This window comes from Austrofundulus limnaeus, unplaced genomic scaffold (genome assembly GCF_001266775.1).
Source record: "Austrofundulus limnaeus strain Quisiro unplaced genomic scaffold, Austrofundulus_limnaeus-1.0 Scaffold337, whole genome shotgun sequence".
NCBI classification, from domain to species: domain Eukaryota; kingdom Metazoa; phylum Chordata; class Actinopteri; order Cyprinodontiformes; family Rivulidae; genus Austrofundulus; species Austrofundulus limnaeus.
The window spans coordinates 410,925-411,932 of NW_013952739.1; positions in this window are offsets into that span (position 1 = coordinate 410,925).

Consider the following 1,008-nt stretch of genomic DNA (forward strand, 5'->3'; position numbering starts at 1 on the left):
GTTCTGTTGACTGAAGAATTTGTTTTAAATGTTATTTTAACAACTTAGCTGATGAAATTAATGCAGCAATGAAATGTTAAATAAAACACACAAGTTACAAGAATAAAGTCATAATAACACCAGACTGAAGTCATATGACGAGATAAAAAAGTTATAATTTAGGCTGCAGAACTGTACAAACTTATGTGTTCTTATTGACCTGTTCAGATCAAACATGACTTATAACATTGTGTTAATGTTTCAGTGATGTGTGTGAGTCACACTACACACATCAACACAGCTGTGGCCTGAGCACTGCTTCTTTCTGTAACACCTCATGAGGACCCAGCCCAAACCATGACCGGTCCACCCCCGTGCTTCACTCTGGACATGCAACAGTCAGTCTTATTTCCCATCATGCTTTGTGTGTCAGTCTTATTTCCCATCATGCTTTGTGTGCCAGTCTTATTTCCCATCATGCTTTGTGTGTCAGTCTTATTTCCCATCATGCTTTGTGTCTCAGTCTTATTTCCCATCATGCTTTGTGTCTCAGTCTTATTTCCCATCATGCTTTGTGTCTCAGTCTTATTTCCCATCATGCTTTGTGTCTCAGTCTTATTTCCCATCATGCTTTGTGTCTCAGTCTTATTTCCCATCATGCTTTGTGTCTCAGTNTGAAGATGAAGATGAAGATGAAGATCTTTCATCCACACCTGCTCCTGTCAGGGTAATTACCCCCACCCCTCTGCAGAGACTGAAATGTTCTGATGTTTTGAGCCACATCATGGTGCTCACACTGACTAACACCAGCTGACTGCAGGTTGTAGACGTCTGCAGAAACAGGTTTTCTCTGAACTGCAGTAATTGGAGAACTTGTTAACTTTCTGTTCATCAGACAGGTTCCTGCTGGAACCACCTGCTCCTGCTGCACATTTATTACAACAGACAGTACGGGGGGTTGGATGGAGTTTAGGTTAGTTTAGGGTCAGGTAGGTACCTGTGAGGTTAGTTTAGGGTCAGGTAGGTACC